The following is an 18,271-nucleotide window of genomic DNA, read 5'->3' on the forward strand; positions in this document are numbered from 1 at the left end:
TGTATGTGTATGTATGTATGTGTGTGTATATGTAGGTATGTATGTATGTATGTATGTATGTGTATATATATATAAACACACACACACGCACACACACACACACACACACACACACACACCACACACACACACACACACACACACACCACACACACACACACACACACACACACACACACACATACACACACACACACAATCCCTGTCTAGCTCTTAGTCTATTTTACAGCTCTGTTGCTTGTTCACATAATGTGAATATGCATGTTGTAAATCAGTGACAACTGAAATGGCAACCATCCCTGAGATGAACAACAAAATATCTTCCCTCAAATTTTTTTGTATTTGGATGGGTATATCATTAAACAATAATCACTTGAAAAACTTCCTCTTCCCTAAGTATAGTTTATAAATTCAATTATACAGTCTTTTTAACAATAAACATGGTCAAAATGCAGTTTTACAGAAATCAGGATGTGGAGGTCAGAGGCCTTGCTATAAACCAAACAAAATAATGCGGACAAAAAAAATCATTACAATATACAGGTATAGAAGAATCATGGCAAATACTACTTAGTATCTTTAGTCCTTTGTATCAGCGATGTCGTGTTTGATTTCCACATTTGCGTTTGTCATTTTTGCGCTGGAGCTGTGGCGATAATATAGCTAACATCAAAGCTTTTAATCTGCGCTTTAGTGCTATGCAAACAATCGTCGGGAAGTCGTTACACACTCACTTGAAGCCGGGGTGTCTAACATGTTTTTCCAAGATGTACTGCTTTCTATTAACATGGACAAGCGGATGCACTGATTTACTTTATTCCCCCTGATATAGTACATGTGACTGAAAATTATATACACACACATACATATATACAGTTACATACATATGTAAATTTTTTGCCTCGAGTTTTCAGTTTCAGTCCAAAAATAGATATAAACCAATAGAGGTGGATGAAACCAGACAATACAGAAAATATCCACACAAACACAAGGAGAACGCATGAGGCGGGCAGAAACCCAAGTTTACAATCAAACCTGAGAACCTGCTCAGTAGTTACAATTTTGGTCTTCTTATCGGTAGGTTATGAGTTCAAATCACAGCACCTCAAGCTGCTGCTTCTGGAGGCCTTGAACAAAGCCCCTAACCCCTAAACTTCCGAGTTATAAATAAAAAAAAAGAGGGTGTCTGCCAAATACTGTGAATGTAATGTAAGGGTGTGGCGACTTAGGCATGAAGTTATCCCTCATGTGAGCAACGTAAACATCTCCAGTGGCGAACAAAAGCTTTACAAAGCACCCTTATGGACAAGGGGAACTATTTCTATTGTTTAAAATAGCTTTATAATTGGGAGAAAGCAGCCACAATGTTAAGCACAGGCATATTGCTGTGTTCTCTGATCTTGATATATATTTAAACCAAGCTAATTCTCTCTCTCTCTCTCTCTCTCTCTCTCTCTCTCTCTCTCTCTCTCTCTCTCTCTCTCTTCTTTTTTTTTTTTTTTTTTTTTTTTTTTTTTTAAACGCACAGTGGTTTCAGTCCATGTCAAATTGAATGTGAGAGCTCTGGGCTTCGGCACGGTGTGTGGGAGACTTTTAGAAAAATGGAGGTGTTTTGTACCATTTGTGACTCTGTGTGAGATCTGTGAAGTCCTGTGAGTCACACAGCTTTAAAATAGCAGCTGTGGAAAATGCACCATTACTGTAAAACTAAAAACTATAGTTTGTGCTATTATGTTTGCATCATCTGTGAGAGAGAGAACAGCATGTATGCAGTCTGTGTCTACGTGTATGTGTGCGATAAAGAGGAGTGTGAGTGCTGGGTCAGAGTGAATACGACTTTTTAGGAGAAAGCAGAGGAGGTGTGTGTGTGAGAGAGAGATAGGTAGGGAAAGAAAGGTAGAGAGAGTAGTTTGTTCATGTGTGTGCCTAAACTCTGAACCCATGTGTAGTTTTGAGTATATTATTATTATATACACCGTTTGGACAAGAGTTTGTGGACATCTGACCATAAGATTCAAATGTGTGCTTTTTGAAAATCTCATTCCACAGTCAGTCTCCATTTGCTGTTATAATAACCTCCATTCTTCTGGGTAGTTTTTGAATTGTGGATGTGGAGATTTGTGCTCGTTCAGCCACAAGGGCATTAGTAAAGTCAAATATTGATGTATGGTGAGGAGGCCTGGGGTGCAGTCAGCATTCCAATTCATCCCAAAAGGGTTCAGTAGGGTTCAGGTCAGATCTTTGTAACAGGCCAGTCAAGATCTTCCACTGCAACCCATGTAAAACATACCTGTATGGACCATTGTTTGTACCCAGGGGCATTGTCATGCTGAAACAGTTTTGGGTGTCCTAGTTGAGGTGAAGGGAAAATTGGAGGCTGCAGCATCCAAAGACGTCCTGTACAATTGTGTGTCTCCACCTTCGTGGTAACAGTTTGGGGAAGATCCACATGTCTTCCACACTGGTAATGGTATTAGAAAAAACATTAAACATAAAGAGATTTAGTGAATTGCAAAAGTGTAATCAGATTTAACTGTGATTGTTATAGGATTACTTGGTATGATCCTCTAACAGGTGCAGCTCACACAGTGAAGCAGCATACAGGCTGAGGTTTTTGCATTTTGTTCTACCATTACTGGTTTAATTAAGCTAGTTAATGAATTCATTAATTGATTGATTTATTATAAGCATTAGTTTTAGGAATAAATAGTTCTGTGGAGAGATTTGAATAGCTTGCCACTTTGATGCAAATATTTTCTTCTCTCAAGAAGTCTTATAGCAACACTAAAAAAAGGATGGGACAAAAGCTACATTATACTAGTAACATCGCTCTTCAAGGTCTGTTAAAATAATATAAGTTGCACACCAGGTATTATCTGTGTATTTCTATCTATTTCTGTAGCTATCCATCTATCTATATCTCAATCACAATGTATGTTGCTTGATGTTCATGTATAGTGGCTGGATGAAGTGTGTGTGGTGCATAGTCAGAGTTAGATTTTTTTTTTAAGGGTGGAGAGGTTAGCATGGAGGGTTCGGGGGGGTTTAGAATCCAGTGGCCTATGTCCAACAAGGGAAACAAACACAGCTGCAAGCTTAGACCACCTTAGCGCGTGTGTGTGAGAGAGAAAAAGAGAGAGATAGAGAAAGAAGGAAAGAAGGAAAGAAAGAAAGAAAGAAAGAAAGAAAGAAAGAAAGAAAGAAAGAAAGAAAGAAAGAAAGAAAGAAAGAAAGAAAGAAAGAAAGAAAGAAAGAAAGAAAGAAAGAAAGAAAGAGCAGCTTTAAATCTCATGAGAGGACCAAGTGTCCCAATAGTGCTCGGAATACATGTCACTTTTAACTTTTTGAGAAAATCTGTCAGATCTTTGTTCATTAAAGCGCTTTTTATCTACAAAAAAGTCAAACAGAATTTACAGGAAAAATGTAAACAGACAGAAGACGTAGGTAGATGTAGACGTAGGTAGATGTAGTAGGACTGTCCCGCTCAAAAAATTGCATTTGTGTATCTTATACTCTAATTTATGAGGACTTTTATAACTCTAGAATTCTAAGGAAAAACACAAGTACAGTATATACAGACAGTTAGCACATTAAAGTCGTAAATATTGTCTCTGAAGTTCTATAGAGACATTTTGCTGTCATGCTTTGTCCTCTTTTTTTACATTTACTGTAACTCAAGACAGATTTATCACATTTATTCTAAACGGAAATTTTACTCTGGTGGGAGTAGTCACTAGACCCCAACTAAACCCCAATAAACGCCTGTGGGAGGTGTTTTTGTTAGAAAAAGCTCTCCTCCACCATCAACAGAACACCTACGTTATTTGTTAGAATGATAGTCTGAACCTCCAGTACAGTTTCAGAGATGTGGAATATACTGCATAGTGCACTAAAGCTATTTTGGTGGTCCGTGATCATGCACCCATCTTTCTATGTTGAAAAAGAAAAGGATTCAGTTAGTCAGATAGTCAGTTAGATTCAGAAAGTTATTTTATGAATAATGTTAAAAGCTTTCTCCATAACCGCTTAGTTGCACTTATAATCTAAGATTATACTATTTTAACCATAAACTGTCAAACAAGACTCAAACGACCTGTTTCTTCTTTTCAGTGACCTACACTTAATAAAAGAAGGAAATGCTCAGTATATTCCCAGAAAGGTCATACTTAATCCCTTTATACAAGCCCACGAATAGAAAGGTGTGTGATGTTTTGTATCTGAGATGGCCATCACATGTCCAGCTAGTCTGGTTGGATATGAATATTGTTCTCCAAAATTTTCACTCAAGTGAAAGCTCAAGGTAATGCAGTCGTGGCACTCGGTTCGGATTAGGATTTCAGACAAGATCTTGTTAATGATGTAATCTGATTTGGATTCAATTTAGGTCCGTCTCGGACTGAATGTTCTTGGGGCTGCAGTCGGGTCACGCTTAATATTTCATGTTTGATTGACAGTTTACTGTGTAGCCCTGCATGATAATTGTTATTAAAATGGTTGTATATTTTCCTATGCAGAATAAAGCAATATTAATTCAGTCTTTTGAATCAGGACTTCTTAAACTATTTTGCAGCCAGGGACCACTTTAGGTGTAAAATAAATTCCATACAGCACTTAAATTTTATCCAACTGGAAAAATACAATTTAATGATATTTAGCCCTTATTTAATTCGAAGTGCACCAGTACAGTTATATATACAGTAATCCCCCACTTTTCCGTGGTTCGAATCTCGCGTCCCGTTTTATCGCGGAATTGTATTTGCCACATAACTAATTCGTTTAGCTGATTTTTTCCGGTCTCTCACGGATAGCACAAAACTTATAGGGAATTCTTTTTATGGAGTTTAATAAAAATATCATTAATTATAAAATGAAGTAAAATTTTAAGAAAGTACAGTACTGTATACATAAAATAGCATTTTTGGGGTGGTGTCACGGTTTTCAGTTTATTGCGGGCGATTTTGGAACGTAACCACCACGATAAACACGGGATTATTGTGTACATATATATATATATATATATATATATATATATATATATATATATATATATAGTACTTTTAACAATGGACATTTTCTCAAAGCAGCTTTACAGCAATAAAGTTGTATAAAATGTATAATTTTACATCTTGTTTAGTTGTTATGTTTGATTCGTTGAGTAAAAAAACAGAGATCTTAACACTGTTGACCTCATGGGGCATGTTTGTCTGGTCTGCATTGAAGAACACTGTGTTTATTTATTTGTAATGTAAACTATTGGAAAAATTGGGTTCAGTGTAACTGTAGGTATATCATTAATTAGTGAAAGGTCTTTACAAGTATAGTTATGGAAACACTCTGTGTGTGTGTGTGTGTGTGTGTGTGTGTGTGTGTGTGTGTGTGTGTGTGTGTGTGTGTGTGTGTGTGTGTGTGTGTGTGTGTGTGTGTGTGTGTGCGGCAGCTGCTGTCCCTGGGATTGACATGGACGAGTACTTTCCTGCTGTGTTGAGGATGAAAGCACATGCTCTTATGTCTTGTGTTCTGTTTTCTTCTTCTCTCTTCACATGCCCTTTGTAACCAGAACCTCTAACTTTCCGAGTCTCACACTGCGAGGGAGCGGCAGAGAAAAGATCAGAGGAGCGGGGGGGGGGGGGGGGGTGTTAGCGATAGAACCAGAGCAAGCTGGAGCAAATGACAAATGGATTTACGTTTGCCGCTTTCTTTAATATTCTCAAACGTGGCGTTGAACCTTATTCACCCTGCATTCACCTTTCACTGTTCGGGTCACGAGCGGCTGTATATATTTCTCTATTGTAGCTTCACTTTATATTTCTTTTGCTTTGTCAGCAAGCTACGTCTTTCATTACCGAGATTGTGCGCACTCCCTGTCTCGCTTACACACACACATTCACTCTCACTTCATCACTCTGCGTAGCAGCGTATTTTACTGTTGACCTCTGTGTTCAGTGTTACAGGGTTTGTCTTTTATAAAGTTGGAAACAAGAAAGTAAATCTGTCTCTGTATATGTATGTTTATTGTTTATTATAGCTTGTATTACCATTAGGTAAAACTAAAATCTGGCTGCTCCAGCTTTATATTCTCTCAGTAACTGTTCCCCCAAATACGAGACTAACCAAGTGCCTAAATTTTTTTTATTTTATTACATACATTGAAATGATCATAAATAAGAATAGCTAGGAGAATGCACATTATAAGTTTACTAATACACATCATAAATGATACAAAGATGAATCTAGTTATTTGCTGAAATTAACAGAATTTGTGATTGGGTGGATTAATGAGGCAAGTGGCTGTGCAAGATAACAGGATTTAGAATTTGATGGTTGTTTCTATGGTGTTTCCATGTTTTTTGCTCTTGAAAATGATCATATAAACTCTTTAGACAAAAGTTTGTGGACACCATTTAGTCCACATTTGATGTTAATATTATAATATCCGGTCTTCTGAAAGATGTCCCTCTAGATTTAGAGGAGTACGTTTAAGGAGATTTGTGTTCATTCATCCATTTGGATGTCAGTAGGGCTGCTGCTATTGATTATTTTGAGAATTAAATATTCTACCGATTATTTCATCGATTAATAGAGTAATAAGATAATAAGTACTATTTCTTTTTTAAAGAGTAATACTAAATATACAACAGGTAATAGACAGGTCTCTTAGAATTAACAAGTAATTTGTTTTATTTTTATTGTGGAAATCGCACAGAAGAATATCTGTTAAAACTAAACCGGTTTAGTGCATTCAATTGCCATATTACATCAAAATGCAAATACAAATATATAAATTAAAAAAATTATTTAAAACATACAAATCTATTTAAAATTTCTATAAAATAAAGGTAAACTCATTGTACTGAGTTTTCTTAATGTTCTAGTTTGAAATGATCCCAAACTTTGGAAACTTTCTGTCATTTTCTTTGGCTTGAATCCCCTCCTCGCCCCTCGCTGTTTTCTCCCCGTTCCTCCATTTTTTCACTCTGCAGCGTGTTTTTACCTGTCTAGAGCTCTCCAGAGTTTAGTGGGTGGTGCATCAGTAATAATGGTCCGTGAGGAAACACAATGTGTGTAGTTCAATGGACTAAATGAAGCATCCATTTAACACACTAATGTCCAAGTAAATACATAAGATATTGCTGATGAGAAGCAGACATCTGACGTGCTAGGTTGTACAGTATAGGGCCAGTCATTTTTGGAGCCATCTGCTGCCTGCAGGACAAATTGAAATTATAATAAAAAAATCCCCCCCCAAAAAAGAAAAAAACCCACACAAACCCACACACATACACACACACACTTCTCTTTGTAAAGACTATGTTTGTCTTGTAAGTTCCCTTTTAGGGAAAAGAGACAGTACTGAGCAGCTCTGATTCACTTTTGGGCGGGGCTTATTTTCAGGCCAGAACTGTTTAAACAGAAGCCTGCAGTGAAGGAAGAAAAAACTTGCCAGATGCTTGGCAACACTGCCGATCAGGTTGTTCTAATGTATAGAAGAATTTATATGATTATTACAGGTCTAGGAATATTTTAATTATTACAAACTGCATCTTTATAGTAAAAGCGTAATGTTTTTGTGGCTTTTCTGGTTCAGTTAGGGTCCCTGAAATAGAGGAAAATATACAGTGAACTCACGTGACAGGCCAGAAGAGGTCTGTTAATGTTTCCTGGCATGGAATAGTCACATTGTTTATTGTTTACTATTTTTTTTTGTTGTGAACCGTTTCATCCAAACATGACTCAGTGGTTTGGTTTGAATTTGGCTTATTAATGCCAAAATGTGCAGACCTGGTTAGTGGCTCAGTAAGTCTTTTTTCTAGCTATCCTGACAGTAAACCTCTGTTAATTTGGGAATATGCAAACTTCCACAGATATGTGTGCCCTGATGCCTTCCGTGAAAAACAACCAAAAAAACAAACTTGCACCTCAGGCCAGTCGGACAGGTGTGTGTGTGTGTGTGTGTGTGTGTGTGTTTGGTCAGGTTTCTGTATGCAATTGAGTTTTACTTTTACTCTGCATAAGACCCTGTTTGTCCATTGAAGGGCAAGAGGAAGTCCAGAAGGCTCCTGGCATGTGCGTGTGTGTACACTTACGGGAAATGAAAAATCCCACATCAATCATATTTTTCCACTCATAAATAATTTATACTTTTGCTCTTTCTCACTCTTCCTCATGTTGACTCTCTTTCTCTCCCTCCATCCTGCTGGTACAGGTCTGGGTCCTACACCAATTCCACCTGCTTTCATTATTTATTTATTTGAACTCTTGCTTTTTGCACGCACACACACTTTCTTTTTTGCATCATTCGTGAATTGCTAATAGGGAGAACTGGAATAGACGACACAATAATCTTACACACGCATTTTATGACGTGGTGCTTTTCCAGTTAAAATATCTCTGCGCACACTTTTCTCACAGAGGGCCGCACAGTTTTACCGTTTCCAGTTTAGAGTGGAGTGGTGGAGCAAGAGCCATGCAACATTGGACAGCAGAAGGCGAAAGGAAGAAAGGGTTGTGTGGGTGTGTTTCAGAGGGGGACCAGCCGCCTGCCAAATAGTCTCTGTATGAAGAGAACAGTGCAGCTCTGTAGCCAGATCTGATTGGAAATGATTAGAATATAGCAGTGTGTGTGTGTGTCAGGGGTGTTGCACTCTTAACCTCACTATGAGCTAAATGGGTGTACAGCCTCGTGTTTTTCTTCTACTTTTTTTTTTTTTCCACTTGAGACTGTTGAGCATTGACTATTGTCTCTATGAAGCCGGTCCATGACAGATTGGTTATAACAGGCAATAAAAACAGTTTTTTTTTGTGTGTGTGTGTGTGTGTGTGTGTGTGTGTGTGTGTGTGTGTGTGTGTGTGTGAGAGAGAGAGAGAGAGAGAGAGAGAGAGAGAGAGAGAGAGAGAGAGAGAGATTTTTGAAATTGATTAATATGTAGTACTCTGTATATCAGGGCTGGGATTTATTTACATTTTTTATTTTTTTTTTTTTTTAATTATTTTCACATTCAATGAGAGCGCAAAATATTGGATGTTTAAAATCCACGTTTTACTTTTATACACCCTTTATATTAATACACCAAATTGCTCTTTATGCAGGTGTAATGATTTGACATGATTACATTATTTTACATTTATTTATTTTTTATGAAATGTAAGAAATGTAAGTATATATACAATTTTTCAAGTCACAAATCATTGTTTAATTTGGTGCACCAGTTGTCATTATGTTGTACGCTATATGGCACTTAAATACGTATGTACGCCATGTACGTATTTGCTTGCTGAACACCCTAATCATCCCATCCCATTCCCTCCTCCACTGTATAATGCTTTAAGTAGGCCCACTCTGGAAAGCAGGAACAACCTGGTCAGAGAGCTTGATCGAGGGCAGTTGTGTTAAATTAACCCTCTTTGCTCTCTTGTCAACAACAGAATGAGTGACTAAATAGTGTGTGTGTGTGTGTGTGTGTGTGTGTGTGTGTGTGTGTGTGTGTGTGTGTGTACATGATGTGGGCAGTGTCATCTCTGTCTATTTGTCTGTCATTATGCCCACCTGAACGGCGCAGGATAGTTTCGGTAATGACTACAGGCGAAAGCAGAGGCCTCTGCGAGAATGTGTGTGAGTGTGTGATAGAAAGAAGGTGTTAAGTGACTTGATGAGTTTTCTGTCATTCTCTTCCACTACAGGTAATAATGCATCACACACAATTACCTGACATGTTTTCACAAAAGGTTCTCGGGACCATGTCCTCCGGCCTTATCACTCAACATCTTGTTGTTTCGTGGGCGTGTATGTGTGTATTAGAGCTGTCAAATTTCTTTAGAACTTCATTTGGATTTTAATTTTAGGCCTTGGCTCTGTGGAAAAAACAAACAAGGCATGTTTTGTGTGAAACTGTCACACAAGCCTAAATTCGCAACAATGTAAGTGGCATACATGTGCAAGTTCACCTCTCTGACTCATACATGCATTTGAGGATCGTGCAAAAAGTGGAAGTTCAGCACAAAACAAGACAGCGTAGCTGATTTGCATATTCCAGTAATAATTAGTTTTGCTTATTGTATTTTTTGCCTCACAAAATCAGGTGTAAATTTGTGCGGTAGGTTTTGCTTAGAGCAGTAGAATCAGTGTTGCCAGGTGCAGGATACTTCTGCTAAATTAAGATCTCTGCCTGTACAGCTTTAGATATGTAATGCTACCAGACCAGTTTAGAAGCTTGGTGAAAAAAAATTACCAGGGAATTTTCTAACTTATAGTCTGATTTATTCCTGATAGTAATCCTGATCAATTTTAACATTTAACATAGAAATTCATGACTTTATGGCTCTTTGATATTATAGGATTGCATTTGACCTCGAGCTTCATTAGAATTTGTAATTTTTTATATATAGCTTGTTCTGTACATTTAGATATTTTTTTGTATTAATGTGCACTATTTTTCAGACTTTCTATTTAAAAGATGATTACTTTATTAAAATATTATGCAAGCTATTACTTTGTTGCTTAACTTTTTGTGTCCCCACAAATGAGATGTCAGTTTCAGATACATTGCCAGCGCATCTTGCAGCTAGTCCAGTTGCATTTTTGTGCATTGTTTTCTTCTGTGTTTCCTGAGTGCACATCACATAAAGTCAGTATTGTTTGTGGTGTTTGATTTTAGAATGTTTGAATGAACCTTTGTATCTTTGGGATAAATTAGAAAGCTGACTGCACCCCAGGCCTCCTCATCCTACATCAGTCCATGAATTTACTAACATCCTAGAGAATGAGAGAAGCAGTAGTTACTGTAGAATACTACGAGTATGCAGTACATGTGTAGTTTATGTAGCAGATTGTACACTAGTCAGTATCCTTATGGCATGAGGCATGAGCTGGCGTTGGTGGTACAGTGTGAATAATACTTCTGGTATTTTACTTCTAATGTTTTGCCTATTTTTTATTTTATTTTTTTTTTTTTTTAATCTAATCCGAGCATTTCAGCCAAGTTGTAGCATCATGTCATATAAAGAATTCATTTGAATGATGCTATACAATATTATACTCTGGTAAACTACTCATGGAAACAGCAAAAAGTAGTTTGAGATCTCATCAAGGCAAAAACAACTTCCAGAAAGAGAACAGAGTCTCCTTTTGACTCAAAACCCCAATGAAAAAAGACCAGAGATCATTTACAGCTAGATCTATTTCAGGTTTACTTTAACAGGATTGAGTAAAGTTTACATAAAAAGAACTGTGTGAAAACACCCCACAGCACCCCACTTGTTCACAGTATTTAATAACTACATGATTATTATTTTGTTTACACTACAGGTGTAAACAAAATAATGCTGTTGTAAAATCTGGGTCATGTAGCAACATTGGAAAAGGTGTGAAAATAAGTATAAATTAGGGCTGCAACTAATGATTATTTTGATAATTGTTTCATCGGACGATTGTTATTATTTATTTATTTATTTCGATTAATTGATTAATTGAAAAAAACTTTATTTAATTCAATGTTTTGCTCATTGTAACTATATAAAACTCTAATTCAGGGAATTTATGTATAAAAAAGGGGCCTTTAAAAATGCAAAGGCCACATATAGACATTTTTTTAAACCTTAGAGTGGCTGCTTGTTGAGGAGTGCATGGGGGATTTCTTCTTGAACAAATTAACTCATGTTTCTGTAAAAAAAAAAAAAAAAACATTTCTAGATGGCAAATTGACAACCATGCATAAATCAATACAAGTTATATCACAAGCATTTAGAATCTATAATGAATTTAATTTTGTACAATAATTAAAATCTATATGCATAAATTAAATATACAAACATCAAAAACAAGCATTTGAACGTTGTAAAGCCGCACGAAATCACGTTTAAAAAACGATAATTTACCAGTTGTAGTAGAGAAATGCTATAAAAAGAGAATGGAACAGAAAAACGCAGCAAGCTAACAGGCTTGTTTTTAAAGAAAATGGAAAAAATATGCATTGGTGTAAATTCAAACCACACCAGTGACTAAACTGTAATCGTTTACTGCTGCTGTTATTTGCTGCTTTTAGATTTAATGTTTGTTCGCACCGTTTTAATCGAACCCATCACTATGTTGCGGCTGTGTGATCTTACCTCCGCGCTAACCCGTAACTTGAGCAGCCCAACTAATTGATAATGGCATTTGTTGACAATGAATTTCATTATCGATTTTAACGATTAGTTGTTGCAGCCCTAGTATCAATCACATGCATTTATTCAAAGTACTGTCCATACATGACATCATATTCACACCTTTTTTTTTTTTTGTTCTTTGGGTTTGAATTAAATTTTTTTTAGAAAGTTTCAAACAGGGATTGTTTGAATAAATTGGTCTGGAAGGTATCATGATAAACGTGGCACACAAAAACACTCACTTTTGTACTCTCACAAACACACACACACAAATGCGCTCCATCGTTTCTCGACCCCAACTGACCCAGTGATCCACTCATCCCCATCTGGTTCTGCTTTAGTCCTCCCCCAAGGGCCGGGAAATAGTTGGCGGAGCCTGCGTTTCCCCAGGGGTGCATTTCACAGGTGCACCACTGCAAGTCTTGAGCCTTTTTACATTAGGCTCAAACGGCCGAAATAACAAATACTGCTCTATAAGAAGCGCCAAAACCCCAGAGTCAGGACAGAGAGCGCACTGAGTCAAGGCTCTGGAGGTCAGTCCGGTTTAACTACAGCAAAGCTGGAACCTTTTCACCATTAAACATCTTAATGACTCAGCAGTCAGGACCCTACACCCAGGCTGTTAAACATCCCTACACACAAACACACCATCCAGATGTGGGCAGTGGTGCATTGGATTGGATAATAGGTCAAGATTGACTGTTTAATGGCAGGAGTTTCTCTTTTAGAGCCTAGAGGCTAGAGGTCAAATGTTGCCCTGCCCATTACAAAGACCTGCTGCAAGTAAGTGTGTGTGTGTGTGTGTGTGTGTGTGTGTGTGTGTGTGTGTGTGTGTGTGTGTGTGTGTGTGTGTGTGTGTGTGTGTGTGTGTGTGTGTGTGTGTGTGTGTGTGTGTGTGGCCCAGGAGGTGGTAATCCCTGTTGGATTGTAAACAGCCACCTTCATGCTCGCTCTCCTCCATATAGTGGGAAAAGTATGAATTGTGGGAAGTTTCACATCTGCAGGTAGTGAGGTCCTGATTTAGACACAGCTTAAGGTTTATAGGCACCCCCGCTGCGTTTTAGTAATGTACTTCATTTTTAATGTTCAAGATAGCATTGCGCCTATCCTCTTTTTTCTCACACACACTTTCTCCCACAACACAGGACTTTTGCAGACATGTAGTGCATTTCTGGGGAATATAATGAGGTGTAGCTTAAAGTCAGAATTACCCTGCAATTTAGAATTTGCTGATGCCAAGTGGCATCACAGGAAAATGTTCGCCCTGCTGCCAGAAATCGCAAGTTTGGACTCCGGCAATGCTGCAGTAATTTGTTGCTGGGAATCCAATGATCAAAATTAGCTGTGCTTTCTAAATAGCCCTCCCCGGCTACTGATACGGGTGTTTAGTGTTGGTCAAATCACCAAATTGGAGAGAAATGTCTTTGCTGGAAAAAAATATATTATTCTAAACAAACTAGTGTTATGTCATTAAGCATTTAAGATTACAAAAGAGTATGTGAATCCAGTCATACAACTTCAGAGGGCAGTTCCAATTATAAGCAATTTAATTATAAACTAATTATAAACTTTTGGTTTGTATGAACCAATGTATGAGAAAACCATACATGTGTATATATATATATATATATATATATATATATATATATATATATATATATATATATATATATATATATATATATATATATATATATATATATATATATGTGTGTGTGTGTGTGTGTGTGTGTGTGTGCATCTGTATGTGTATACAATGTTAGTCTTTTATTATATGATTCTTTGTTCTTTGCTTTAACTAACCTGAGGCGATGTATTGTTTTGGGAAGAACATAGATTACTCTATTAGGGAAAATTGTGTGTCTTGTTTAATCTTTCTTGCCAGTTTCAGACCTTACTTCATCATCCTTTTTGCATCTTTAAGGATTAAATGATTTCAAATACGGAAAATTGTTTCTAAGATTCCTTTAATGCATTTGCTATATAAAGTGTCAGAGAAAGTGTAAGGCACATCAGACTTCCAAACCATTTCACTGGAAACAAGTTTTATCCACGCTCTCCTCTTTATTTCTTTTCTCACTTGGTGAAATGTACAATAATTTCCATGACAGTGCACATAGCTGACCATAAAAACCTTAGTGGCCTCAATCTGTGTGTTCTCCATTGCAGAGAAGAAAAATACATAGGACGTCACTTTAGTTTATATTTTTAGCAATATGGTTTCGGGTTGAAAATGTTTGTATTTTAAAGTGAGCAGTGGTCTGTGTATGGAGTTCTGTTTCGGTTTAGTGATGCGAAATGCCTTGTGCCAATTTGTCAGTTCCGGTTAACACAAAATATTAGTGTTCAAATCGAGCTGTAGCTACCCTACAAAAAAAACTACATACGGATATGTAAGCTATAGTCTGAACACTGTATTAGAGACCCTGCCACACATTCCTGAAAAATACCACTCAATTTCAAACCCTAAGGGCCCAGACGACAGACAGACAATAGATGGCCAAGGTAGTTAAAAGGTTTGAAAGGTTCCTCTGTTGAAATAGCAGGAAGTGAGTAAACCCCAAGCGCTAGGCTGAATAAGTGCGTCCGGCTTCCTGTCTCTACAGGAAGTGCAGACTTTTAGAAGAACCAGATTAAATTGGTTTGAATGTGTTATGTGATTGTGGGTGTGGATTAGGGCTCTCCCACATGCAGAAGGTTTTCGTATCGTAGCCTGTCTGTGATGTGTGGATGTGAATATCAGTGAAAATCACGTGTGGTTTAAGGCTTGCAAATGTGAATGCAACATGTGTGAGCGAGAGAGAAAGAAATGTGCAGGCAACTGCAGGATTTTCCTCTCGCTCTGCTCCTGTAGTGGATTTCCTCCCCCTTATTTTAATCAAAGAGCCTTTCGGCTCATTTCAGCCGCAGCCAAACGCAATCAGAACCTGACATGAACCAGGGCATGCCAGACACACACTGTAATACACACACACACACACACACACACACACACACACACACACACACACACACACACACACACACACAGCTGGACCATGTTAGAATTCTCTACAGTAGCTTGCCCTTTCCCAGTTATTAGAAATGTATTGTTCTGCTGCTTTAGCTCAGATTTTATTCAATGCAGGTGCTTCAATTCCTCCAACAAGAAACACACACACTTACACAGAGCAGTCTGTTCATTTCTGTGTCACACACGCCAACCCACAGCTTGAACACATAGTACTATGTCTCAGCAGCTCAGCAAAATCAGAACATGTGATTCTGATTTATAGAGCCTTTGCCTCCAATATGACAAAAATGTATTTCATTATAACTCTAGATATTACTAACTCGGAATCGTCTGGACCTGTCAGTTTTGCTCCGCCGTCGCTGCGTTTGATTATCTTAAAATTGTGTATTTGGGTGTGCCAGGATCAGGAACATGACTGTTTAATGTAACACAAATGCTGTTTAGTGTGTATAACCTACTGTAGCATGTACAAGTTCAGCCGACTAACTGATCAGACATGCACACAAAAGCAATGAAATTCAGGGAACATCGGTTTCCCCTTCGCACTGACTGGCAGTTATATTCTGTGTTCAAATTGTTGCCTGCAGTGAAAAGTCTGCATTACATAGACTGTTATAGAGAACAAAATTCATCATTTAGGTTTGATAACATTTTAAACATAAAAGATGACATTTGCATGTGCAAAGATCTGCAGTTATAATTGTGTATCAAAAAAGGTTGTTTTGGCTACACATTTAAGAATGAAATGAAACAAACAAATTGGTGTACAAAATAATAATCAAAGAAATTATCATTGTATTATGTTTCAATATTTAAGCACATAGCAGTCCTTGGGCTTGTGTGGAAGAGTTGGTGAATTAAATTGCTAAAACTGAGAGCATTCGATGGAGGATGTGATGTCTACAGCAGTTTCCGGGAGGGTTATAAGTCCTCATGGAACATGCAAATTTTTTTTTTTCTTCAATGTTTTGAGGCCATTTCCACTAAAACAGGAAGTCAGAAGAAGTTAAATAGCCAATAGAATTTATTTTAGCTGACAGCCCAGGCTAAGCCCTACTTGACAGCTAGAACTATGGCTGCAAGCCTGAGCAATAATGATGCATTGGATTTGCTTCTGCAGGATTTAACCCCACCTCCTTCACCTTTTCCAGCAGACCTCGTCTTTGGAGTCAGTATGTATCAATATAAGCCAAGAGCAAAGTAAGACTGTTCCTCAGCATGGTGATTTTTATAATGTTGGGGGGCAAAATCCTTTAGATTCTTGAGAGTATTTGATTGTACAGCTTCAAGCTTACATATTCATATAAAAAATTTTATTATTATATTATTATTATAATTTAGATTTATTGGGGATTTCAGTGCCCTGCAGTAGAGTTATAAAAGGAGTCAGACTTTTTGAATTAACAATATACATTTACATTTACATTTGCGGGATTTAGCAGACGCCCTTATCCAGAGCGACGTACAAAAGTGCTTTAAATCTCTAGTAATGAATAAATCTACACTGGTATGCAAGATTACAAACTTAATATAAATATAACTCGAATTTTACAAACTTGGAAAGTTTGAAGATAATCAGGGACTCTGCTGTACGGACATCTAGGGGAAGTTCATTCCACCACCTTGGTGCCAGAACAGAGAAGAGCCTTGAAGTGTACTTACCTCTCATTCTGAGAGAAGGAGGTACCAGTCGAGCAGTGCTGGAGGATCTCAGACAGTGTGGTGCAGTGCGAGATGTGATGAGGTCACTATATACGACAATATAGTGTCGATGTGACTCGAAGCTAGTATCTGCGCTTCAAGCTAAATAATATCAACCATCCAGTAGATTGGAATATTTGTAGACTAACAATTAAAAATGATTTGGTAGTCTCTCTAGTCATCTTGCAACCCCTGGAGTGCACAAAAAGACATTCTAAGCACGAATGCATAGTTTATGCTGGAGAAATATGTGACCCTAGTCTTATAGTTGGTGTAAAGCTTCTGCATACATAATGAAAGCTTTCCCCAAGGTCTTAGAGTTTATGGAAGAAGAGAGCAAATCTAGTTACCATCACCAATTATTCAGGGATTTGTTCATGCACAAGACAAACATCAACCTAATTTGTTAGCAATCAAGCATTTAAGTACCCTGGCTCTGCAAGCTTTACATTTTTATCCAGAAACAATCTGCCAAGCCTTTGTTGTAAACCGATCTTCTCAACTAAGTATAACTCTGAACCTCATTCCAAATGTGCAGCGCGCTGAGTGACAGTGCTGCACGGCTGGAATTTCAAGTGAGACAGCCAGTTTAGGGTTTAAGGTCAAACATAGCTTTAAATATATGGAGAGGAAAAATTCCTGTAGCTTTCAACTTAGACTCTACCATGTACAAAAGTTGGTACTGTGTTTTTTTGTTGTGCTTAGGGTTTTTAAACATTAATACTCAAAACTAACTAATAGTTTAAGGTGAATAAGAATCATTTGTATAAATTATTTAATTAAGGCTAATTTATAAACAGAGGTATCTGGTCATGAACTCCACATATAGTCATATTTGTAAATGTTTATTGATAGAATTTAATAATATTGATAGTTGATCAACAACTGAAATCGTGGGAGTTTTTATATAGTTGTGTTCTTAGTGCTGGGATAACATGCTGATTAGTTTTCAGAAATATTCTTTTCGCTTCATCTTCTCAGTGGTAGGATTTTTGCTGTCACATTGTTATTTGGCTCAAGATGCTGTGGATCAGAAGGTTTAGCAAGATGCATGTGTGTGAGAGAGTCTTTATTGTCCATGAGGTATTGATTTGAAGGCCTAATAAGGTTTTAATTACGTTTTACACGGGGTGTTTAATATAGTCCAGAGGTTAAAACATACCAGATCTTACCTCCTCCTTTTTCTCCTCCTCCTCTTCCTTCTCTTTCTCCTCCTCATCCTGTTCTTCCTCCATCCTCTTATCATTTTCTCTTTATAAGTCTCTGCCTTTACCATATCTCATGTGAGTGCTTTGTGTAATAATGGCTAAATTAGAAAACAGACATGCAGGTTGTGAACTTTGTTCTCGCAGCCATCTTAACAGTTATCTTATCAAAACAGTGCATTCTTTACATAGCTCCTTTCTGTTTCGCTCC

General features: G+C 37.4%; 1 protein-coding gene across 3 annotated transcripts in view; it reads left to right on the forward strand.

Moving 5' to 3' along the window:
• The window catches only part of gmds (GDP-mannose 4,6-dehydratase), a 72,898-nt gene that overhangs the window by 32,760 nt on the left and 21,867 nt on the right, over window positions 1-18,271 (forward strand). The window lies entirely within an intron of this gene.

This window comes from Silurus aristotelis (genome assembly GCF_946808225.1).
Source record: "Silurus aristotelis genome assembly, chromosome: 15".
Lineage (NCBI taxonomy): Eukaryota > Metazoa > Chordata > Actinopteri > Siluriformes > Siluridae > Silurus > Silurus aristotelis.